Genomic DNA, 27,076 nt, shown 5'->3' on the forward strand with positions numbered 1-27,076 from the left:
GTGTGTGCTCACATATTTGTGAAAAAACAACTGAAAAATTCCAAAAATTAATCCAATAGTGCTAGTAAATTTAGCAGTGAAAATACAGTAAAAGCTTAACTGGTTAATGGTACTATAAGTTGCCTTACTAAATGGGGAAAAAAACTATATTCGGCATAGTGTAATCACATAAAGTAAAATAAAAGTAAAAACAAAAGATCTTTTACAGCATTTATTAGGCTTTGACATTAATGTTTATAATTGATTAGAGTTTAAAAAATAATAATTTTGGATATAACTATAATGCTAAAATAAATGTTAACTAAAAATAATAAATGCTGCGGAAGTATACTGCTAATCTATTTAGTTGTGTTAAGAAAATAAATCATACTGCAAGTTGTAAGCACTTGTTTTCAAAAAGACAAAGGGATTTTCATAGTAGAATACAAAAAGTAAAAACATCAATTAAAAACTCCACGACACTTTACATTTGATAGTTTTACACTGAAATATCTGTCTCTTACAGGTTTTATTAATCAGTCATGTACAATAGATTACAAGCAGTAAACTTTCTGTATTTAGCATCTAGATCAGCATCTGGAAAAGCTGCTGTACTTGAGATTAACTATAACTTTAATTCGTAGATGTAATCTAGAAATCACAATTACACTTAAGACAATCAAAATCAATATTAAAAAGAACATTTTAAGAGATAATGACTGTAAAAATGCTACAGTAAATGATACATGGTATGGTTCGTTGTGAGTTTCCATGGGCTAGATGGGAAAAACACAAATAAATCTGTGACATTTAATTTCATTAATTTTTTATTAATTTAGCAGATAATTTAAAAGTGCTTTTGGTGATTGTCATTATAAAGATACAAAACAGATTAAAGTTCAATCTAAGATGAACAAACCATATTAAGGATGAAAATCTGGCAAATGAAGCAACATTTTACCATAATTTGAGTGTTTTTACAGTGTACCACAAAAAACAAACGCAATAAAGACCTGAAATTAAAGATTGTAACTCAGTTTGTCCCATAACTGCTTGCTGAGCTGATATTTCTACAAGCACTGAGTGAGTCATAATGTGTGTGTGTGTGTGTGTGTGTGTGTGTGTGTGTGTGTGTGTGTGTGTGTGTGTGTGTGTGTGTGTGTGAGAGAGAGAGAGTGTGTGTGTGTGTGTGTGTGTGTGTGTGTGTGTTTTAGACTGTAAAAACAAAGATCTTTTATTGTTCTGGTCTATAAGGAGCAATAGCTTTGTCATTTCTAATGTTCGGTGCACGCCGACGATGACACTTTTTGGTCTTTAGAGAAACGGAGGGAAATTTCCACACCACACATTCACTAATTGTTGTTTACCTCTCGCTTTCTCCTGCTCCAATACATATCTGTCAGGTGGTGCGTGCACAAGCATTATAGGACACTCTCGTCACCATCAGCCTACGTGTGTTGTGTGGATGATTATATAAAGTGCTCCCACACACTCCTCTGCAGGTGGTCTGTTATTCCAGTACACAAACCTGTTGTGTTCCCACTCTGTTATGGCAACATATAGAAAACAAAGGGATTTTCAGCACACAAACTCTCTCCAGCTCAGAGATGCACACCTTTATATACATGCGAGCAGCAAACACACGCCCTCCAAACCAGACACACAGGAGCCAGTCACGTTGTGGATGAAGAAACCCAACAGAGCTGAATCCTCAAACACACAACAGCAAAGGAAGTTAAATCCCTCTGTGTGCTCAGCCTACAAGCAGAAACCCAGACTCCACATGTTGGTGCATTTTGGGCAAAACATCCATTGTAGTGACACTCAATCCCATAATGCCCTTTTTCTGCCTCATTTTAAGCAGCTAATTTTGAGACCAGCTAGCGCTAAATTCGGACAGCAGATTGAATAAACATAACGACTGCGCTAATTTGCACATGCCCAAAAACATCATCATCATTAGCTTGAGACAGATAGGAAAGACTGCAGCACGATGCTAATAGATTTAAACAGCACAGCGCGGAGAAAGTTTGAGGTGCTTACTGTCAGAGAATGAGCCCCCTGCTGTTCAAGCGCGAGCGGAATTACAGGTTGGTGTGAATTTAACTTGCGCTCATTTGTTGTCGGTGTTGTCATGTTTACATTTTACATTTGAGTGAGAAAGGAAGCTAATCTCCCCTATATCGGAAAAGTTTTCGTGCAGGAAACAAACATGTAAATTATTAACTCACAGGCCTACGTTTTGAGTCCACTTAGTAGCCTTCAGTTGCATATATTTTGGTTAAATATTGCGAAGACGGGTCGACAATGTATAGTTTTTCAGCATATTATACTGCATTTAGAAAAGATTATCTACAACAATGTAACAATGGAGATTACTGATCGTTACTATACTCTAAATTACCATCTAAAATATATTGGAGTCAGCAATCACAGGCTAAAATATGTACATTTACTTCCTCGCAAACGCGCTGGAAAGCTACGTGTCATTTTGCACGTGTAATACAGAAAAATAAAATAATTCTAGTTTGCGGGACAACAAATTTGTATAATCATGAAGAAATTAACAGCATTTTATTGAAAATTACTATGTTTCTCAATTTCTCAGTGAATATAGGCAATGTATTTTGGTGCATTTCAACAAAACAGATTTATTAAACAGATATATTTATTCAAATAATATTTTAGTCCCCAGACAATTTTTACAAGTTTTTAATTAATTTTTTTTTACTTCTCTTAATTTTTTCCTCTTTTTTTATTTGTATTTAATATTTTTTTATAACACAAATTTGGATTTGATCGTTATCTTGAGTTATTTTATTAGATAAGCCCCAGATTTGGCTTCAGTACTGACTAATCTAATGTATGCACAAATATAACATTGTATTGCTTCCTATTAAAATATAATTTTAAAAGATAGATTTGTAGGGGGTGTACTTGTATATGCTGAGCAGCACTGTATATGCCTAAAGCATATAGTAATAATATTATTATTAATAATAATAATAATAATAACAATAATAATAGGGCTACATCCCTTCAATAAATGTTACACAGCAATATAACATTACCATCGTTATAATCCAAATAATTTTAAAATAAATTAGTTTAAGGTCACTTAAATTAGACTATTTAAAAATAACAAATAATCTAACTTCCAAATAAAATATGATCACAGAAACATTAAACTGGAATTTAGAAAATGTAAATAAAATACTTATAAAAGAAATTAAAATTGTTACAACATGTAGGCTACAAAATATGTAATTAACTGTAAAGATAGTGGCAAGTAATATAGCCCTTTGTCTAATAATAAAAAGCCAATAGTAAAATAACAATAATAATATCGTTATATTATTTATTATTATTATTATTATTATTATTGTGGTTGTTGTTGTTATTATGAGCCTTATACTACTACTAACCTTAACATTAATCATGATCATTTACGTAACCCCATAAACCTCACGTTCCGATTTATTAAAATTAATTTACATCCCAAAACCCGCATTATTTAAATTCAAGGAAGGAGGGGAAGTGTATAGCCAATGTTTTTCCCCTAAACGTGGACAGATTCAATCTAAAAACAATAGGCTCTGCAAATAGGGGAATTTTAGATTCGAAAATATATAACAAAGTGTACTGACATCAAGTAAAAAGAGACGTTTCAAAATGTTATATATATTTTCAGAATTTTCAACTTCAGCTGAACGAAAAAAAAAAGAAAAAAAACAAATAAAGAAAAGAAAACATCTCAATTATTAGCTGTCTATTGCTTTTTAAAAATCTGGTCGAATTCTGCAGTTTTTAGAATCTCACAAGTGCCATTTCCCAAGGGAAAGACGGCATCCAATGTGCTGTTTCGGAGCTACTGTCCTCCCATACTAATACTGCTCCGCTTTCTCTCAACTGCGCCACCTGCTGTCCATTCCGTTCTCCAACAAACCCTCTGAGGTTTGAGATTGCAGCCTTCTGCAGACAACCTCTTAGCCAACAAATCAACCACAGATCGATGAAATTAATTATTTCCCATCTCCAGAAGAACGAAGAAGACGTTTTAAAATTGCACTTGTTATAATACGCAACGTTGTTTGAGGCAAAGTTGACGCTCAGCCATGAGACACTCCAAAACATATTTTACCCTTCGGGTTCATTAGAGACTCATAAATATTTCAGCCCTCAGAAATGTGGAATGTCAATTCATCAAAAGTGACAGACTTCTCTTAGCTCTTCTTTTTTGATATTCCCTAATTATCAAAAAGACACGATGCTGATTTATTGTTTCCGACAAATGTCACGCGTCCGGATCTTTTCGGCTGTTGATAGACGACGTTATAAATAAGTTTCTGAATTATAGTAGGCCTGTGTTTGATCACTCAATTCCACGCGACATCTTCTCACCTTCATAATAAATTAGTCAACGAAGACGACAAAACTTTCCCTCTTAAATCGGTGTCTTATTAATTTTTGTGCGGTTTACACTACTGTAAGAACAGGCCTTGAAGTCGAGGAAATTTTTTGAAGTTTTATTTTAAGTCCATACGCGTCCAGCTGTTGCAAATTTATAGATTATTAACATGGCGTAATGGATAATGCTTAGACGAATTATTGAAAAAAAAAAACATTTGCATCGTTTTTTTTATGGATAACAGCGCCATAGCCAGCAGCTTAGTGAATGTAAATAGTCTAATCGAATAGATTAAATCATGCATTTGCTTTATGCAGTTTATTTACAAGCATATTGTGTAATATTTATGTGGTTTAAAGGGTGAAAGGTATTAAATAAAAAGTTTTTAAATGATCAATCCGTTCAAGAGCACGCAAGCCACAAAAGGTTTCAATGCAACAAAAAGCATTATCACCGTTTGAAAGCCCGTGTTAGTGACACCAAAGTGCAGAATTACGTCATAATTTTACAATCTTTAATTAAGACCGATTCACACGGCGTAGTCAGATCTACAGGCCTAACGTGAAGCTAAGACTTTATTTCGGAAGTCTTTATGTAATTGCTTATCAATCACAGATACTTCTCGATTAAGTTATCACACAGGAGAGATATCATTTTAAGTATTTACCCTCACTATTTAACACAAATCCGACTGAAATATCAAGCATAACAGAAGAGCAAAAACGATAGGAAAAAAACGATCAGTCTACTTTATAGTGGGAATTATCTTTAAACGTGTGTCTCATAAAACTAAAAGACTGGCTAATTATTGCCCAAACGGTGATCGAGAGCGCATAACGTTCAATTATTGTCAGACAAAGCACTTACAGCACGGGATTTTTTTTTTTTTTTTGTGGAAATGAGACTAGAATTTACACTTGTCATTCTCCAAACTGCAGTGCACGTTCATTTAAAATACTTATATCAGTATTGTTTTTTATGTTGTTTCAAAGTCACACGAGACGCCAATAATTAAGGAAACGTCGAAGAATTTATTTCGTGTCTTAATTCAAAGTCTGGATCGGTTCTGTTATAATCAAATCAAAATTTAAAAGCTGTAAAAATGCACGTATGTGGTTTTGTATGTATATATATATATATATATATATATATATATATATATATATATATATATATATATATATATATATATATATATATATATATATATATATCATAAAAAACTATCATCCATTATGTGTTAAGCATAACAGTAAAGAATAATTATTGGATGATGTGCATAAAAACCTGCTTAGGCTACTTTGTTTAAAATAAAATAAAAAAAATCGATCATTAATTAAAGAATAAATTAATAAAGAATAAATAAAAAGAATAGTGTTTAAAAACAAATTTAAAATGTTGTAAAAAAAAAGTGTTGTCACAAGTCAATCATAATCTATCATTTTTTTTAAAAGCAGCGGAATAATTAATTGTAAAATATTGCAGGCCTATTTAATAAACGTTTCCTCAGCTAAATTAGTCATATAGCGTAACAATGCAAAGATCCATTTTTTTGTCAAATGACAGGAAAACCATAAAACAGAGAAGACCCTTCTCGACATTTTTGTAGTCGACATTTCGACTTTTCTGTGAAAATGCACGTTCCGTTTAGATCAAACTGCCACAGTATTTGCTAACTTTAACAACACTGTTTAAGAAGTAATTTATTTAATGCATTAATTATTAAATCTACAGATTTCATTGTTGTTAGTGTCATCAAGGAAAAACGTTTATCAGAAACGTTCATGAATATAAAGCCAACTATAACAAAAAAACTTCCAGCTGATTTTCATGCTAGAAAAAAAATAAAATCAGTGTAAATAAACACTTTGAACAGTGCAGGTAACAAGTAGCTTAAGTCTTATAAATAATTATCACTATTTAGCCATAGGCATCAATGCAATAATTTTTTATCATTTTAAAATATTGTTTTTAACAAAGAAAAATATATATAAAAAAGCACGAGGACAAGCGAATGTCCCAAACATTCTTTATTTTATAGTGTCCAGCAGAACAGAAAAAGAGAACCGAAGGCCAGGCACACTTGAAGTCGTGATTTCCGCGAGGAGGGGGCTTGAGAGGGGCGCTGAGAGACCGCAGATGAAGGGACTTGATGTCAAGGATTTTTCCCTCTCCCTACCGGGAAATTGAACAACACCCGCGAGCGTCGAGCGACTGCTTGAAAACTTTCCGCACGTCTCGGGTCTGATGCGCGCGCCATCCCGTTCTGTTCTGATTGCGGCTGAAAAAAAAGAGAAGAGCGCATAAATCGATCACCTTGTACTCGTTCCCGAGGTCGCGTTTCAGCGGAGAAGCAAAGTGCTTTTGTTGTTTGGTAAGTGTAGTCGGTCATCCCTCTACAGCTCGCCGTCAAACGGACATTAACAACTTAAAATCACCTCAGTCGCAGGCTGACGCAGCTATACTGTATAATTGGTGAGGTCTGTTTATTCAATACGATGATAATTCTGTTATAGAAGGGGATCATTCATGAGCAGGAGGTAATGTGTAGTTTGTTTCTTGACACATAATCTTTGCTTATCCTCTCTCATTTAAAGTTACATTATTTAAGTTTGTGTCCCCCCAAAATGTGTTAAACTCACTTAAAATTACTTCAAGCATTGGCATTATTATTATATGGCATTATTATAAGTGTAACATTATATGTATATTTTATTAATTAACATTGTTAGAAGTAGATTAACAATATTCTTAAAAAAAGTAAATTACATATTTTAAAATCACCTAAACATCTTTTTCAAGCACAAAAATGTGTCTGTATTTTTGTGTTTGTCCTCTTAGACCAATTCAAAACCTATGTGGTTTCATAAAGATTTAAATGTATGAAAATAATAAAGAAAAACATTCAAATCACACCTAAAGTGGAAGTTAAAATTAAAATCGGTTCCCCCCAAAATTACAATGTGTTTGCATTGCATGTGTATGTATATGTAAGGTGTTTTGTGTTATACCTATACTGTATTTTTTATACATCTAAACTTTAAAAATGAAAAGATCAAAGTATCCGACAATCTTTCTAAAACACATTTCTCTCTAATGTTTATATATAAACATCTCTGTAAGTCGCCATGTATGGTGCTTGTACTTTCACAAAGTTTAATAATGCGCAAGTCAAACAGTCTTGTGATTTATAATGCTGACACTGAAAAAGAAAGCTGAATTTCAGGGGTGTATCCGCAGACTTCAGGCAGGTATGGGCAAGTGATGGATCTCTTTTTTTTTCCTCCAACTTAACTGGTATTAGAAGCATCAATGAACAGTAAAATATTCTCAAAGCAAAGGCAGCAATCCCTCTGTATAAACCAAATGTTACTGAAAAGCTGTCCAAAAGCTAATAAATGCTCCTATTCCACAAAGAACCAAGTCGTCTTTGAGGACTGAGATTACTTTTGGCTTAATTTCTAGGGTCCAGCTCTCGAGAGGCAACTGAAAGCAGAATTGTACCAAAGATATATGACCTGCTCCCTTTTGTGAAGCGTTTGTGAAGGGTCAGGCCGTATGACGCTGATATTCAGACACAGCCGTGGACATGGTGAACACTCGCTTCTCTGAATGGCATTAGAGCTGATAAGAGCACGGCTCAATGACTGACAGTGTTTTACTGGGTTAGCTTGATGCATGGTACCATGGAGAGCAACAATCTTCAGCTGAGATCACATTTAAGGTATGGATGGCCCATTAGGGTGGATTCTCACTAATGTAAACACATATTCCAGACCTCAGGAACAGACAGTTTCGCGAATGTGTATCATGCACAAGAGAGTGTTCACAGGACGAAATACTGTATATCTAAGCGTTTTAGATTTTTATAATAAAATAATGCAGCTAAAATGGATTACAAGCTGTATATTTAACATGCAGAACACACACACACACACACACACACACACACACACACACACACATATATATATATATATATATATATATATATATATATATATATATATATATATATATATAAAGTCAGAATAAATAGTCCCCGTTTGGATTTTACTTTCTTTTTCTTTTTTTTTTTTTTTAAGTATTTGCCAAATGATGTTTAACAGAGGAAGGAAATTTTTCACAGTATGTCTCATAATATTATTTTTTTCTTGAGAAAGACTCATTTGTTTTATTTGCGCCAAGAATAAAAGCAGTTTTGATGTTTTAAAAACCTTTTTAAGGTCAATATAATTAGCCCCTTTAAGCGATATATATTTTGTGTGTGTGTGTGTGTGTGTGTGTGTGTGTGTGTGTGTGTGTGTTGTGTGTTGTGTGTTGTGTGTGTGTGTATAAAAAAATATAAATTGTATGTACTTATGTATACATGTTTAACAATATTTCAAAAACTAAATAAATATGATTGAGATACACAAATATAAATGTATGATAATTAATACAATTTATATTACAGCATTTTATATATACCCATTTACGTAACATTACGAAATTACAAATGTAATAAATAATTGTTAAGCAATAACAAAAATAAAATATAAAAAAAAATACTATATATAAAATATAAATACTGTAAAATAATTGTATAAATTTAAATTTTGATATAAATAAATAATAAATCTGAATATGATGATGTAATTTGTATGATTGATATATTACTATGAGTAAAAAAAAAACGTGGCACAATAAAATTTATTCATGTGTTTGTTTGTTTTTTACTGTTAGTTAGTTTTGACTGCAGTTATTTGTTTATCCATCTAAACTGTATGGTAATTTCTGTATCAGTTTCGACATTTGATCTCTACATTGCAGATTCGATTTACATCAAGTTTAACTTGAACATCAGCCACGCCTCTTAAAAAAAAAAAATCATAAAAAATAGTTTTACCTGCTCTCAGACAATAACTTCAATGAGTTCACCTTCTGTTATCAATCTCAACAAATAAAAAAAACCCAAAGAAGGCAAACAAAGAGAAGCTCTGGGTCATATTAAACTGGATGATTCAGTTAGCCCCCCGCCATCTCCCCTTGAAATGGTGCGATTCCACCTGAGAGTGTGGTGATTTGGGTCTAATTACCCACCTATGATGGGAAGGGGGGCTCAACATCTGTGCTATTCGACGCTGAGCTACAACCACCAACATCTTGGCACTTTATGGTTCTGCTCACGTCTGTTTACGAGGATTTTTCATGAGGCTTTCACCCCAGCTGTGAACTTCTCATCTCACTTCGTCAAAGCTGAATTTTCCTCTCTCACGTGTCGTATTTTTCACCTTGCTCTTCATCGAGCTGCTTGAAAGGAAGGAGGAAGTCTCATATGTGCATTAGCTGTGATGAAGCCATTAGTAGAAGCTCACACTGTTTCCATGCAGACACAAAGCCATCACAGAGAGCGGAGATAAATTGCGTAAACCCATTCATTGTTTTATAGATGATATTTTTTTCCTGTGGTAATCTCATTAACAGATTGAACCTACAAAAAAAAACATTCTCTTGTTGGTGGGTTTTAACTTTTTGTGGTCACAATTTTGCAGTACGTAAACACATTACAGTCCATCATTTCCTCAGATGTGAGAGTTGAGTATAATAAATCAAAAGCTTTGCATTTTCCTGAAAGAAAGAGCCACAATAGCATATAGTATATTGGTGATTCTGGAAATAGAGGTATATTTCTAGATCCCTTAGCTTACAAAATCCTTTTATTTTTCAAATAGCAAAACTTTAAAGAAACAGGTTTGAGTTGTACAATTATATCAAGTTATCTCTAAAAAAATATATATGTTTGTGTGTCTATTTAGGGGCTTTTTACTTAAATACCTTTTAAAATGTTAACTCCAAGTTGAACATTAGCATTAAACGTCTATTTACTGTATTATTTGTAATTTTAGTAATAATAAAAAATTGCTTCTGTCCTTTTGTTTTGGTCTACTCTAGTACATCAGTTATGAAAAGGCACAACAAACTTTAAACTTCTAGAAATAGGATAAGACTTGCTACAAATGACATCACTTCCTCTGGCGGGAAGCTCTGGAAGGCACTGGGGCATGTCATTATTCTTCTAATTCATTTGAGCAAAATGTTTATGATACACAAATAGCAGAATAAGTATAGATCAACCCTTATTGTGGTCTTTCCATAAATATCTCATTCACTTTTGAAACAACTATAATATGATGGTAGCTGTTAGCATCTTGAGGCAAAGCACTACTTGGTGGAAAGTACTCCGTTAGTGGTTTAAAAAGTTTAACAACACGTTAAACAATAATTAATCACATAATTAAATGTTCTATACGAAATTCTGCATTTACATTGATAACAGATTCAGTTTACTGTAAATTTTATATCATTCAGGTTTAAGAAAAACCTTAGGAAAGTACCCGCAATACTGGAATGAGTCATATGCTTTCACATACTAAGGCAAGTTGGGTATAATGTGTTTGTGTGTGTGAATATATAATATATAGTAAACCCATAAGGCGGCACAGTGGCTCAGTGGTTAGCACTGTTGCCTCACAGCAAGAAGGTCGCTTTGGTTTCACCCAGTCTAAAAGACATGCAGTAGATGAATTGAATAAACTAAATTAGCTGTAGTGTACGAGTGTATGTGTGTGAATGAGTGTGTGTGGGTGTTTCCCAAATCTGGGTTGTGGCTGGAAGGGCATCTGCTGCGTAAAATATATAGGTATGCTGGAATGGTTGGCGGTTCATTCTGCTGTGGTGACCCCTGATACATAATGGTCTAAGCCAGGGGTCACCAAACTTGTTCCTGGAGGGTCGGTGTCCTGCATGTATGTATATGTCTTACTAGGTATACATGAAACACCCAGGCAGGTGTGTTGAGGCAAGTTGGAGCTAAACCCTGTAGGGCACCGGACCTCCAGGAATGAGATTGGTGACCCCTGGTCTAAGGTGAAGGAAAATGAATGAAAGAGTGAAGACAGTTTAAGTCAAAATTATTAGCTCTCCTGTGACATTTTTATTATCTTAAATATATTTCCCAAGTGCTGCTTAACGGAGAGATCATCAATGTATTTTAAAGTGTTTTAATATTTAATTTCTAATAACTAATTCCTTTCGTCTTTGCCAAACAGACAGTGCATAACACTTTTCTACTTATTAGGTTAACTATAGGCAAGTTTGGGTAGTTAGGCAAAAAACAGTGGTTTGTTCTATAGACAATAAAAATATATATTTAAGGGAGCTGATAATATTGAGCCTAAATTTGATTATTTAAAAAATTAAAACTGCTTTAATTCCTGCCAAAGTAAAAGAAATAAGACTTTTATCAGAAGAAAAAATATAGGAAATAATGTGAAACTTTCCTTGGTCTGTTAAACATTACTTGGGAAATATTTGATAAACAATAAAAGGCTCATAGGAGGGTTAATAATTTTTACCTCAACTGTGTAAATGGGTTTATTAACATGTACTACTGTACATCTATATAAAGACTTCGACTGATGTGTACATTAGTCAAGATGATTTTGTGGAGTAATCTCACTAAGACACTGTACATACAATTCAACAAACATTCTTGAATTTCAATTGTTATGGTCACAATTTTGCTAAATAAACTCTATATAGTAAATTGACTATATAAACATTACTTCTAAGCTATTTCTTATTTAATTTGATTCAAGTCACCCTTTAAAATCACAGGACTGAATTTTCCCTGAAAGTAAAAGTGAAAGCAATACAAATTATACAGTGCTCAGCATAATTGAATACACCCCATTTTGAAAATGCATATTTTTTACCAATTTCTCAGTGAATCTAGGCAAAAGCTAAAAAGCTAAATTTTTCAAAAACAAATTACAACCTACAAAATTTCAACAATTACTTCCCTTTTTTTTTTGCTTCTCCTTATTTTTCTTCTTTTTAAAATGAGTATTTAATATTTTTCTATAACATATAAATTAAGCTGTATTAGTTTTTGGACCAGTATTTTAATTTATTTTGTTAGATGCGCTCCAATTTGGCTTCAGTCCTGACTAATCTAATATACATGCACAGATATAATATTGCATAGTTTCCTATTAAAAATATGAATTTAAAAGAGAGATTTGTGAGGGGTGTACTTATATATGCTGAGCACTGTAAATAACCATCCTTTTTAAGAGTATGTAAAGTTCAGATCTATTTAGAACCATACCTGAAAAGCTGTTAAAACAGTTTTAAAGTCTAGAGTTAGTTCAGCTTTCCCACCTATTCATTTTTAAATCTAAAACAGTCAAACCCCATTCATTTTCTGGAGTTTATCCATTTAGCAACATTTAGAAGATGTATTCAAATTCCTCTTAAAATATCTATACATTTTAATTCAAATTAATTAATTAAATTCAAATTGTAACAGTTTTGCTTCCAATCAATTTGTATTTTGATGAAAAACCCTAATAGACACGCAATTACAAGACCACAGACAGAGTAAAAACAACAACAACAACAATAAAAAACTATTATTCATAAAAATAAATATTAAACATTCCTTTGCAACATTTCTTTACAACAATTTTTAAACATTTCAGGACACCATAAAGGTTCTATCCAGAACTTTCAAAATGATGGTTCTTTATGGATTTTTTAGCTAAAAAACGTGGAAAAGCACACATTCCAGTGTTTAAAGGTCCACACATTTTTAACACAATATGAAATATAAATAATGATTATTTGACATGTACAATGGGTTTGCTAACTTTATTCCATTGCCTTTGTTACACAAAGTTCGAAAGTAGTTAACGCAGTGGCCCTCGCTAAACAATGTCAGATGAATATGACATGCTATTATGAAGCTTTGAGAGCTGGGCCCACATTTGGGGCGTTTCATCTTTATGACCATCTAGGGAGTAAGTGCAAGAGAAAGACAGACGGATTAAGCTGTGCACTTTCCTCTGGGTTCTGGGTGTGTTCTCCAAATAGACGGAAAGCATGTGTCGGTGTAAATGAGAGAAAGAGAGAGAGAGAGAGAGAGAGAGAGACAGACAGAGGAGAAGAAACAGCACAGCGTGATGAAATGTTTGTGTCTTGGCTTGCTAATTATGCCTCACTGAGAAAAACTTTCCGCTGCTGTCCTTTCAGCGCCAGACGCTGCCCGAAACCATTCGCTGCCAAATGAGTTTCCACACACTTGGTAATTTAAGTCTGATTTCAACCTTTTTTTTTGTTTGTTTAAACTATGGAAAACCCAACTCTCTTTTCACACACTGCTAATTTCCTTGTGGCATACTTTCCACAAAGACCCTTTCAAAATCCAAAAAGGAATAAACTTCGCCTCACATATAAATTACAGTGCATCGTGCCTGCAGATCTCATTCTTCTGCCTTTCCCAGAGTGTAAATACGTCCCAACAGCAAAAGCCGCTGCGGTGCCTCCTCAACCTAAATTAAGCATGTTGGTGTAAGCTGTTAAAAATAAATGTAAAGAAGGATTTATTGTGATTTGACAGGCTGCAATATTCCACTTTAGAATGGCCTGTTTTGAAACATGACAATGCAAGAACAGTGAGGATGAAAGAGTTCAAGACCACCAAGCAGTATAGAATACAATTTTCAAAAGTTGTAAATGAAACGTGTAGAAAAATCCATATTTTTTATTCTATCATTTTAAATCTAAATTTAGATTTTTTAGTCACGTGCATAGTACGGCACGCAGTGAAATGTTTATAACTGCACAAGACCTTAAAAAAGATCAATAATATATTAGAGAATAAAATAAAACAGAAAATAGAAAAACCCTAGATATAGAATATGTAGCAATAGAAAACAACTACATTTTTTGTTTAACAGAGCAAAGAAATTTTCACAGTATGTCTGATAATATTATTTCTTCTGGAGAAAGTCTTATTTGTTTTTATTTTGGCTAGAATAAAAGCAGTTTTTAATTTTTTTAATACCATTTTTAGGACAAAATTTTTAGCCCCTTTAAGCTTTTTTTTTTCGATAGTCTACAGAACAAACCATCGATATACAATAACTTGCCTAATTACCTTAACCTGCCTAATTAACCTAATTAAGCCTTTAAATGTCACTTTAAGCTGTATAGCGTCTTGAAAAATATCTAGTCAAATATTATTTACGGTCATCATGGCAAAGATAAAATAAATAGTTATTAGAAATGAGTTATTAAAACTGTTATAATTAGAAATGTGTTGAAATTTTTTCTCTCTCTGTTAAACAGAAATTGGGGGAGAAAAGTAAAAGGGGGCGCTAATAATTCAGGGGGCTGATAATTTTGACTTCAATATAACTGTATATATACATATATACATACTAGGGATGGGAAGATTAACCGATATGTATCGATAGGCGGTCATGCGCGTGCACGATGCGAGTGCATCGGTAGAGCAGCAGAAGATGAAGGAAATTTTGGAAGATGCATCGATTTTTGCGAAATGCATCGGTTTTTCCAAGATACAACCTATATTTTTAATATAGAATGTATTTTTGTATTATTAACAAGTGTTGTCAACCTGTTTTTGGCGCATAATTTAATCGACCAACATAAAGTATGCCTTAGCAATGGCCTTACGGATGTGTACACTTACATTACAACTCAGTGTATCAGGTGTGCGGATGAAGCTAGTGGTGCGCCCTCAGTAAGCGCGAGAAGCAAAACAAACATTATGGATGCCGAGACAATTTATTCCCCACTGAGTTTTAAATCTTAAGTATGGCAACAATATGGATTTTACATAAAAGATGGACGACTTGACAGGACAGATGCAATTTGCAAAATGTGCCGCGCATCTGTAAAATACACAGGCAGTACGACTAATCTGATATCTCACTTGAAGCGCCGCCACGGTGTTGTTGTGGAAGCATCTTCCAGTGTTCCTGCATCCCCTGCTTCCTGCTCTGATTCACCTGTAGCTACCAGCTCCAAAAGTGGTGAGAAAAGCATTGAAAGTTTTTACCATGCCCCGCTTCCTAACAGTTCTGCGTGCTCTACGGCAATAAAGGATGCTATTGCATTGTTCATCTGCAAAGATATTCAGCCTTATAGTGTCACGGAGAACGAAGGTTAATTCTCCTCCTGTTAATTTTTATTTAATTTTATTTTTATTAGCCTGTGACAGTACAGTGACAGTGATGTTTCAAAGCAGCATAACACTGCTAGTTCATGACCTTAAGTTTTGAATATTCAGTGGCAAAATATATATTTGTAAAACTTGTTTTCATAGTTGAAAAGTTAAATCACAATTCTTGTGCAATGGTAAACCTTTGTTGAAAGAGTGCAAATATATATTTTTTAATATATATTGCACTTATACATTTAGTTTATCTTAAAAATACTTAAATAATATGTGCCATATGTTCTAAAATGGCCCTCTAGTTACTGTAAACCGAGACTCTGGCTCTGAGAGAAAAGCCAGTTTGTAAAAAAATTCTTGGTTTTACTTGTTTAATAAATAATCAAACTCATTCAATGGCACGGCATCCTCTTTCACATTATCACATAAAATTAATCTAATTAGTTAGTGCTGAATTATCGCATTGTATCGTGATATGGGTGTGAATCGTATCGTATTGCATCGCAATATGTCACAAATGTATCGCTAATATATCGGATCGTATTCTTTGCATCGAGATGCGTATCGGATCGGCATTATAGCTTAGATGCCCAACCCTAATACATACATACAAATAAAACAATCAGCAATACAATATACAAACTTAGTTATAAATTCTCTATAACAATCCATTTTTTATTACAGAAAAATCTTCGGCCAGTCCAAAAAACTATTTATTTTTACACAAAACACAAAAGCACAGAGGTGAAAAGATGAACTAGACTATGGTCTGCTTTATTATATGTTGCAGAGAGCGGTTGTCTGTATACTTTCTGTAATCATCCAATTATACTGTTATAACATTTTCAAACATCATCTTTCTTGACCAAAGTGGAACAGAATCAAAGTGACCATGAAGAAGTGTACATTATATGAAGAGTGCAGTCCAAATATATGACATCACTTATTCATTTCTGGATTACTTGTATATGATTAGACATGGGGACTGTCTAAAAAAAAAATGGATACATGCGTTTAGATTGGATTCTTTAGTCTTAAAAATAGAGGTTTTAAAAAGTATAATGCCAATATCCCTATTTTTAAAATACTTTATGTACTTTTTTTTTTTTTTTTTTTTAAATTTTTGGGGTTATAGCTGGTAAATGTTTGGCCACTTGTCATGTGAACACAAACACACGCAAAGAGAAAATGGGCATGATTCAAAAAGGTTAAATGGTCCTGAAACAACAGTAAAAAATGTCTGGCAAACTTAAAATACAATTATACTGAAAGCCAACGTTTTTGGTATGTCAACTTGTATTAAAAATATACAGCTCACACTGTAGCATGTTTGAAAATACTATTTTTTTCCACTTCAGCAGTAATACAGTATGTCTAGTGTTTTTCTCAAAACAGACAAAAAGGAAACCTGTTCCACAGCACTCGTTAGGAAAGGTAGTTAACATAAACATAGTTTCATACAAGTTCATAAAATGCTGAATATTAAATAAAAAGCATTTTTGAACCAATATATGTACATTGACATCAATGAACTGTGTGTACATTATGTTCTCAAAATATTCCTGTTTCAAACATTTCTTTTAAGAGAACTACTTGAACCATTGAATTAACCAATCTAAAGAATTCTTTTACACTACAAAGAACATTTTCTGCCACTGAAAGTTTCAATGGATGTTTAAGCTTCTTCAAAAAACAGTGTTGTTGTGACAAAAAAAACTTTAAAATGTCTGTTAAAGAAATTGAGAGTCATTTGTACAAGGTAAACAGTCTAATAATGAAAAATCTACCTAAAAATACCAAGAGATTGTAAAAAAAGAGCACTAATTATAACTTGGATGTGAAAGAGGAATCCCAATGAGGATATGTTTACAAGTATGTGTGTGTTGTGTGTGTGTGAGAGGCAGAAGAAAAAACATGCAAAGGGAAGGGCAAGAAAGGAAGAGGAATTTACGATCACGTATTGAAGGAGCGATGGGGGAAGGAGAGTTTGCATCTCGTTGCTGTGCTGTTGTCTTTTCCCTTCAGCCATTTTGAATGGCCTCACGAGTGGCATTTTCCCAGAGTTCAGGAGAGGTGTGTGCATGTGTGTGTGTGTGTGTGTGTGTGTAGCAGCAGCAGGGAGCCAATTAGAGGATCTGGAAAGACGTGTGACACTGTCCAGCAAAAGGAAGTACAGCTGCCTGACTTCTGACCTTCTTCTGCAACGAAAGCATTCCCTGTGGACAACGTCACCTTAGTAGCCACACGCATTCAGATACACTATTGTTCAAAACATAATGCAACAAATTTATCCTCAGAGTGCTATTTTTATTGCATTGAATGAAAACAGTAATTTAGGAGATTTCTGATGGTATTTCAATGAGCTTATGCTTTTTCTACACTGCAAGTGCTGCTGACAAGTCATGCTGTAACAGAAACTGAGGTCAAAACTGCACTTCCAAACAGTGAAATATAGTTTAATATATATTAATAACAGCAAATATGGTTTGAAAATGTTTCAATTTTACTTTGCATAAACAACGAAATATACAATGTTCAGCTTAAATAAACACACCCCATTTTGAAAATAAGTATTTGTATTCAATTCTCATTGAATATAAGTAATATTTTTGCTGAATTTGAACTAAACAGATTTATTAAACAGTTATATTCATTTGTTTGGAAATAATAAAATAAAATATAATAACAATAATAATAATAATAATAATAATAATAATAATGATAATAATAATAACAACAATAACAACAACAATAACAATAATAATAATAATAATAATAATAATAATAATAATAATAATAATAATAATACAAACTACAAAATGTCACCTAAATTTTATATACTTTTTTAAATCTTGATTTTTAAAATTTGTATCCAATATTTTTCCCCATCGTGTTAATGTGGGTGTACTAATTTTTGGACCATTATCTTAAGTTACTTTGTAAGATTAACTCCAGATTTGGCTTTGGTACTCACTAATAACTGTATATGCACAAAATAATATTATTTATAGCATCTTATAGAGAATATTAATTTAATAGATAGTCTTGTGAGGGATGTAATCATTTATGTTGAGCACTGTACACTTACACACACATTAAACATTACAATTTTTTTTTTTTGCATTAACCAATATTGATAATATAATTATCAGCCAATATTTGCTTTTTATTTGCAATTGCTTATTTCCTCTGTATATTAATTACTTTGCTAATTTTTATAATTTTTTTAAGATCAGTTGAATTTGACAGTGTTAGTACATTATTTTTACTATATTTTCTATTTGCAATTTATTTAAAATATTTGCAAACCAAAGGTTTATGAAAAACTTAAATAATAAAAAACTAAACAATTAACTGATCATTTACATTTACAAACCCACTGAAATTTAAAATGATCATCCCTATAAACCATTTTAATGTGGCAATGTCATTGGTCCATGAACAATTCCTGCTTGTTGTCAAACTATCATAACTGTGACTAAAAGGAATTCAATAATGACTTAACATTAAAACATCATAACATCATATCAATATTTGGATAGAAATAAAAAATGTAAAACAGGAAATACCATTATTATTGTTTACGTCCCTCAAAATGGTCTATAAAAAACAGAAATAAACTAACAGACAAATAACTAGCTTTGTTTTGTCATCATTTTAGTTAACATTAAACATTTGTTTTCAGCTTTTAAATTAAATATGGAATCTATATTATTCTTTTTTTATCTGTTAATAATTATTTAATTTTAAGTAACTGAAATATTTGTATAAGGGTTTTAGCTTTACATTATTAACAACCCTCATACACTGCTCACATATAAATACAGTACAACATGTCAGATGGTAACGCTACAGTAAAACAAGTAAAGGTGGAGTTAAAGAAGTGACTGTTGTGCCAGGTAAGCAATGTCTGCCGAGCAGCTGATCTGCCTCTGCTCTTTCAGCCACTATTGATGTATTTTTACAATCGTTTCGAATGAAGAGGCGCACAGACGTCTCAGAGTAATTGCTGCAATAAATAACATGCAGTAATTTGGATAGAAATGCTCCATTTCAGTCCTTATCCTCCTTTCATGCGTTCCTGATTCTTTCTTCCAACCACCACACATGGCGCAAGTGTGTGTGCGCGGCAGTGATTTAGTGTGTTTGTGTGTGCTTTTTTTAATTCCTCCTGAATAGTTGATTCAGCTGAGGCGAGCTCAGCATCAGCTGGCCACTCTGTGTGTGTGTGTGTAGGCTGATGGTGATTGTGATAGTGATTGTGTTTCTGGTTACTTGTGTGAATGGGATGACCATAAATCTGTAGGCTGAGATTTAGGGAGCTCTCGGCCCAGTGCCGAGCTTGGTCAGAGGGGAGCTTTTCTCTTTTTCTCCCTCTCTCTCTCTCTCTCACACACACACACACACACACACACACACAATCTCGCTCTCTCTACCAAGCGGCACTCAATCCACCAGGCCGTAAATTCTTTTCGGCATCTCGATCAAACGTAGCGAGCTTGGCTAAATTCCAGTTCTCTTTCTTTCACGTTTCTCCACCCAAAGTATCTTCTGTTTCGCTAAACTACACATGGGGAATTGTCTTACAATATGTTTTTGAATGCTTTCAAGCAAAGTCTATCAGCCTGTTTAAGCAAAATCCTTTGGCACTTTCAGCACAATCACACAAATGCAAATAATTGTATCAAATGTTTACATATTTATGCAGCAAAAACTGTTGTGCAAAAGCAAATGGTTAAGTGCTGAACTAAATGTGGAGGCATATACTTTTTTTAAAAGGTTAGAACAAAAAAAAACACACAATTTCACTAAAGCACAGATGTTTTATCTTCATAAGCATTCAAAAAACAAGATTTAACTAAATATTTTCTGATAACTTAATGTTTTATTATTTAATTGCGTGCACGTTTGTGTGCACAAACAAAACATTCTACTGTTACCCTTTTTTAACCCTTTTTTATTCAGTTTAAAATTTGCATTTTTCTGTATTTAAAAAAACCAACATATTGAATCTTAACATTAGCATGTTATCAAGCACTGCAAAAAATATTTAATTAATGATTATTGTGATTGCCTTTTTCCATTTATTTACACTTTCAAATTGCATCAGGAGACCATGATCTCTGAACTTTTACATTTTAAAAAGTCTATCAAAGCGACTTATAAGTTTCAAACCCATATTAGAATACATAAACAACTACTTTTTCTGTTGTTTCACAAATTTATTACTATATTCTGCATTTCTTCATCAGGCAGCAGAGTTTATATTTAATTTCAGAGATCAAAGCCCTATGATGCTATTTAAAAGTGTAAACAAACAGAGAATGAAAACACTTGTGAAAGCTTAACATTTGAAACAAAAACTAACCATAAAACTGTTAATGCCAATAGTTATATGCGAGTTCAACTGAATATTTGAAGTAATGTTATAACATTGAGTCATTTTTCTCACTACCATTTTTTTTTCTGTAAACTCGAGTCCCGCGACCATCGGGAGTGTAACCTGTATAATTATCGATCAGAGGGAAGACCAGTGACCTCTGCTTCAATCTGATTACATGGACACTTCATTTAAACTCAGAGTGTGGAATGATTTGGTTTTCTGTTTCCATTAGAACCGACTAATGTCCTTTTTTGACATCCCACAATCCCTCACTGCTGCATCCTGGGGACACCCTGTCTAATGAATTCAATTTCCCCATTAAGATCTGTTACATACAGTATGCTCATTTTCAAAGGCACCAATTCAACTCTTTGCTACATAGAAAGTATATTAATTCGATTATTTTAGACTGCAAAAAATGGGGTTTTGTACCTTTAATGCAATTACTCACTTCTGGAAATCATCCCAAAGTCATAATGGATACACTAGAGTTATGATTTATGGCAAATTATCTCATAAATGCTATACTGTATATTTATGCTTAAGACACATGATAGAAATGTGACAGGCTTGTGCATGAAATGTTCACATGTAATCCAACTTGAGTACATAAAATTAATAATTTATTAAGTACTGAAAAAATACTTGGTTATTTATCATTATAAAGATTAATCATATTTTTATAATATTAATCATTATCATTATTATGCCATTAATATGCGATAATTAACCAATAACAAACTATAATAGTAATAACTAACAGTACATTTAATGCCAGGTTCATTTTAAAACAACTGAAATTATAACAGAGATACTTATAGTAATACAAAATATATTTTTATTAAAGAATTATTATTAACATAATAAACAATATGATTAAAATGAATAATTTAATGAAAATTGTATACTGTGATAAAAAATTATATGAACTAACTGACATAACTATAATAAATAATAATACTAATATGTACTGATAATACTGATATAAATTTTTTTTTAAATCACCAATGTTATATTACAATACTCATTTAATAAACCAAAATACTACTAAAATAGTGGAAGTAGAACTATTATTATTATTATTATAGCACCATAAAGACAACTAATAAAACGACAATAACACATTAAAAATTAAGGCAAATTTGATGATTGCATTCATTGCATCATTTGTTTATAATTTTTATTAAAATAATAGGATACATTTTAATAGCATTCTCATGTCTTTTACTTTTGTAATATGGTATTAAATATTTGCAAACACATTTACATTATCACTACTTCCAGCATTGTATTAAAGGTAAAATGCTAACCGGCTTTTCTAGCATTGCAGCACTGAAAGTTTTTCTCTTTCACTCCGATTCTTTGGACTCGCTTTTATTTGTTTTACTAATCTTTCCGCCGTCTTTTCATCCACAAATCCCCCATTTCCAAAGCTCCGCCCTCTGCTCCACGGAGTCCCCGGTCTCGGTCTGCAGCAGTGTGCGCTGGATCTGCGCGTGTGACAGCAGCACCTCTGCTAATGAGGAGAGATGTGTGCGGGGTGCAGCTCTGAGGCCCATCAGCCGGATCGCATGTCTCTAACGAGCAACCTGGCGACTGCAGCCCGTCAGACTCACCCCCGCGCCCGCCTTCTGCTTCACCTCTCCCGCACAGTTCATTCAGAGGTCACGGCCCGGGTCCGCCGCGCGCTTCCTGAGAGCCGGATTCGGGAAAACAAGAGTCAACAGACACGCCGATCATTTGTTGTTGTTTGTTTGCTTGGGTTTTAATTCTGCCGTTCTCTGCACTGGACTTGGGCACATACTGCATTGCAATAACTCAATAGTACACAGTCTCTAAACGAAAAGTTAACTGAGGCCAGAGAAGCTGAAGACTGACAACAGATAGGCTATATTGGCAGTTCAGGCACAACACGACAATAGCCGAACACCCAATGGGGAAAGAAAAAAAAAAGAATTATTGCAATTACTTTTCACTAACAAATTTAATTAGCCTTTGTTCAATTAATGCTTCTGCGATTTGATGACGCTTTCAAAAAGATTGTATGTGTTTGGACAGTTTTATTTATGCATTTTAGATGATAACTTGGAGTTTTACGTTTCAGAAATTCAAGTCAAACGTTCACCCATAAATGGAAAAATCCTCAATTTACTTGCTTCTGGTTGTAAACTTAGATATTTCTTCAGAACAAAACAATATGTCCTGAAGAATGGTGGGAAAAAGCAGTCATTGACATCCATAGGAACAACAATTACAATGGAAGTCAATGGCTGCTTTTTTTAATGCTGTTTATAATGTTTTCATGACATGTTTGAAGCAAGAGGAGGATATAAATGGCAAAATTTTTGTTTTTGGAAACATCCTATTAATTTCCTCAGTGAAAACCCCTAGCAAACATCTATACTTTAATATGCTGTTCATAAACTTCATTCAGTACAACTGTGTGTCTGTTGATCTAATCGTATGTGGATTAGAAAATCCTAAACATTATTGAATGGTACAGTCTACAGTAAAGCTCAGCTTCCTGCTGTTCTGCAAGCTACACCTGACAGAGTGAGTTTTTGCTTTTTTGTTTATTTCAGCCATTAATTCTATAACATTTTTACAATATAGATTGCGTCAACGCAGCTTAACAAAGAAGTTTTCGCAAATTGAAACTGTGCCAGTCCAGTTTTTAAGAGTTTAAGTTCAGTTCAGTCTGGTTAAATTTTAGTGCTGGAAGTACAAACACTGAAGAGCAAATCCATCGATGTTCAGCTCCAAAGACCCACTCAAGCAAGCCAATGGTGAGGAACAAACTTCTCCAATTTCGCTTTATTCAGGCTACATTAATCAGATACTTTTAAAAACACAATTTTCATCTAAAAATGCTCCAACTCCCCTGTTGTTTTCAACCATTTCACAAAAGTTATTCATCCACACTGACATGGCTGAAAACCACCAGGTCTTTAAATGGACTGACAGTGAGGTGGAGTTGTTGCAACAAGTACTGTAACAAAGCTCTGAGTAAATATTCCATGTCCATCTACAAAGTGACATTAAGGTGCAGTAGGTGATCTGCCAAAATGCTATCTGTTAGCATAATATCTTTGTAAACAGTCCGTTCCCTGCCGTTCAACGCAACGCCTCCTGAAATCACAAATGGCCCCTTTAAAGATGACAGTAGACAACCCCCTAGATCATGTCATTTGCCAGCTTGAAAAATACAGTACCTTATAATAATACAATTCCCAAAAACAAAAAAACAAATAATTGTATATCTTGCATGTTTTCAGTTGTGTAGCAAGCAAAACGTGTCATAACAAGAAATATTTCACGCATACAAAGATCGCTGGTCTCACTCTTTCATGTGCGTTATCCTAAAGTGACTACTGTTTGCTTAGTGGTTGGCCAGCGGCATGCAGGAATTACACTCATTACTAAGCCATAGTTGCATGCTATTTCAGACCAAACATTAAAAATAAACATGGTAAACAATACAGGGAGAGTGTCACAGGTTGTAACTGTTCAAAAATTAACCAATGTAATGTGAATATAAAACCAACTTTAGCTCAGTAAAGCAAGCTAAGCAGAATAGCACTATTTACTTATGTTTTGTTGTTCAACTTGTTAAAAATTTACATTATTGATGCTGTAAAAGTTCCCTTATGAAACTGAAAATAGTCACACCAATCTTTTGCCAAAAGATTTCAGTGACTGAACAACACGACAGCCATGGTGTCGTCCTTCCTCCAGCATGCAAAAAAAACTCCAGCATTGATTCAGGATTTTAAAGTTTTGATTTGATTCAGCATTTGTTTTTACCACTGTAACCGTCTCATGTGCACATAAATGCGCGGAGCGTACAAGCATAAACGGCAGATCTGATTGAATGGCTGTGCAGTTGTACAAATCTGCATTTGATGACAGACAGTTTGAGCTACTTATCAGAATTATAGGAATTATCACCCCGACAAATTTTTCAAAATTGGATGAACATTTCTTATTCTTATGTATAAAAATAGATATAAATACATTAATATTATTTAGTTTAATCATTACTGTTGGGATGTAAAAAGACTATCAACCATTAAAACAAAAATGTTCCTGAAGACAATCACCTGTTGCACCTTTAATTCTTAATAATGCTGTCAAAACAGAAAGCATCCAAAACAACTGCACAATGTCATCCACAATTTAAGCTGAATTGGTAACATGATTAAAAATAAGTGATTTTTAATTTATTTAAAAGCCTTAGTCCACTTTTCACAGTCCACTCAGCATTTTCAAAAAGATTAACTATTGCCAAAACACACTATTCAGTGAGGATGGAAGGCCAAAGGGAAGAAAAAAAAGTTTAAACATAAATGTGTTAGTGTAAATATGACCTCAGTGTGTCTATTGTAGTTCTGTGCAGGTTTGCTTCATTAGCATAATTTTAACACAGATCACTGTGCTTTCTTATATATTTTCAAATATTCTGAAACTATACAAATCAAATTTAAACAACTACCTGGCCAAGGTAAATGTAAGTCTATTTTTGTGGATCATGAATAAATCCAGTGGTAAAAAAAAAAAAAACAGTCAGAAATAACGACACAGAGACTGATAAGAGCACCAACCCTGCGGCAGCAGCGTCTCAAATGAAAAAAAAAAAAAGTGAAGGCAGAGTAAAAACAGGAGAAAAGGAATGGTATAAGAGATAAGAAATAGGCTCGAGGATCAAGATTGAAAAAAAGAAGGAAAAGAGAGTGGGAGGGAAAGATGGGATCTGTAAAAATAAGGCTAGTAAGAATGAGAGAGGGGGGTTTCCGCTTCCTTTCCTCAAACTGTAAATCACACATACTGTACATTCACCCAAATGCACAGCTTTTTACAATTTACACTGCTGAATACACTCCTTTCTTTCAGAGTTTGAATTATGTTCCCTTATACTGATACAAAAAAAGTTACTAACTGAAAAAGAGTTATTGCTATTATTAGCAAATTAATAGAATTGATAGAATCAGTAAAACTACTTAGCTTAATAGTTTTGCTGATATATTTACTTGGTTATTTAAATTACTAATTTTAAATTAGCATCATCATTATTATTATTTTTATTACTAGTACTATTATTTATTAAAATTATTTTGAAGTATTTTAGTAAGAAACCTTACATCATTTGCTTTCTATATTATCTTAAGTTGAATTTAATATATATTTGATATTCTATCTATTTTTAAAAGATGTTCAAAATCTTTTACCTTTAATAAAATTGTAATAAAATTACCGAAAAATTTAAATGCACTTAAAATACATTAAAAAAAAACTTGAACTCCCAATGAAAACTAAAGCAAAAACATATACTACTTCAAACTACTTGTAAACATTTCTTTCTCTTTTATGAATCAGGACAAATCATAATACCCGATGATGGATGGCTCCTGAACTCTCATTGGTTAATACTGTTGTTCAAAACATGGCAGCGGGGAACAATGTTTATTACTGTATATAGCAGTTTACAGATGACATAACTAACAAACTGATAACCTACAGTATATCACAAATATATACCCAAGAATTGCAATGAAGAAAACATTTCTGGAAGTTAGTGAAAACTGCCACGCAAACTTCAATGTATTTTAAAATATGTGGGAATATTTCGTAAGATTTATATGCAGTTAACAAACATACTTCAGGAACTAAAAGCAAAAAATCCCTTACTTTTTAAACACAAATGTCAACTTCAGAGATAGATTTCCTGTAATATTGAAGTCTATATTACATAACACAGCCTTTCTTTTTATAGTCTCTCAAGCACCATTGCAAAATAACTAATTTACTAAGAAAAGCATCCCCTAAAAGTTCCAGCCTTAATATTTGGTTTGCAGTCTTTGTTGTAAACCCTTACACAAATGATCACCATGCTCTGCTCCTGTAAAATCACAATTCATTTATATTGTAGGTCCCTGAAATAATCAACAGACGTGCTAAAATAAAGCAGCTTAATTCAACAATTCACTGCACCACAACATCACACGATATCCAGTTTACTTTCACAGAAAGAGACAAGCCTCTAACTCGTCCTTGATCTAACGCATTAGCCCATGCTATGCTAATGCAGTCATTCCTCTCGGTTCCTCCTCCACCGCTCGCATACCACCATCTACCCCATCCAAACCTTCTCTCTGTCTCCCTCTCTTTCTCTCACTCTCTCTTCAGCTGAATGGAAATTGGCTGGAACAGCTGAATTTGTAACAGCGGCGACAGTAATGCTAATGGCGGGTAATAATGGCCGCCTCGGACACGTCAGCATTAG

The 27,076-nt window shown here is 33.3% G+C and overlaps 2 long non-coding RNA genes across 20 annotated transcripts in view; one reads left to right on the top strand and one right to left on the bottom strand.

The window, feature by feature from the left end:
* Positions 1 to 27,076, bottom strand: part of LOC147845619 (uncharacterized) — a 388,114-nt gene that overhangs the window by 266,151 nt on the left and 94,887 nt on the right. The window lies entirely within an intron of this gene.
* Positions 6,515 to 27,076, top strand: part of LOC137490576 (uncharacterized) — a 33,030-nt gene continuing 12,468 nt past the window's right edge. The window contains exons 1-2 of the long non-coding RNA XR_015480753.1: positions 6,515 to 6,761; positions 7,853 to 8,111. This is a non-coding gene — a long non-coding RNA (uncharacterized LOC137490576). The remainder of the gene's footprint in view (positions 6,762 to 7,852; positions 8,112 to 27,076) is intronic.

This window comes from Danio rerio, chromosome 3 (genome assembly GCF_052040795.2).
Source record: "Danio rerio strain M-AB ecotype USA chromosome 3, GRCz13ab, whole genome shotgun sequence".
In the NCBI taxonomy this organism is placed as follows: Eukaryota; Metazoa; Chordata; class Actinopteri; order Cypriniformes; family Danionidae; genus Danio; species Danio rerio.